The following is a 529-nucleotide window of genomic DNA, read 5'->3' as shown; positions in this document are numbered from 1 at the left end:
ATAGAGACAGTAGATCTAGCTGGTCTGTCATAATACAATAGAGACAGTAGATCTAGCTGGTTTGTCATAATAAAATAGACAGTAGATCTAGCTGGTCTGTCATAATATAATAGACACAGTAGATCTAGCTGGTCTGTCATAATATCATAGACAGTAGATCTAGCTGGTCTGTCATAATATAATAGACCAGTAGATCTAGCTGGTCTGTCATAATATAATAGAGACAGTATATCTACCTGGTCTGTCATTTTATAATAGAGACAGTAGATCTAGCTGGTCTGTCATAATATAATAGAGCCAGTAGATCTAGCTGGTCTGTCATAATATAATAGACAGTAGATCTAGCTGGTCTGTCATAATATAATAGACACAGTAGATCTAGCTGGTCTGTTATAATATAATAGAGACAGTATATCTACCTAGTCTGTCATTTTATAATAGAGACAGTAGATCTAGCTGGTCTGTCATAATATAATAGAGACAGCAGATCTAGCTGGTCTGTCATAATATAATAGAGACAGTATATCTA

The sequence above is a fragment of the Oncorhynchus keta genome, unplaced genomic scaffold (assembly GCF_023373465.1).
Source record: "Oncorhynchus keta strain PuntledgeMale-10-30-2019 unplaced genomic scaffold, Oket_V2 Un_contig_3505_pilon_pilon, whole genome shotgun sequence".
Lineage (NCBI taxonomy): Eukaryota > Metazoa > Chordata > Actinopteri > Salmoniformes > Salmonidae > Oncorhynchus > Oncorhynchus keta.
Note: the sequence above shows the minus strand (reverse complement) of the source record.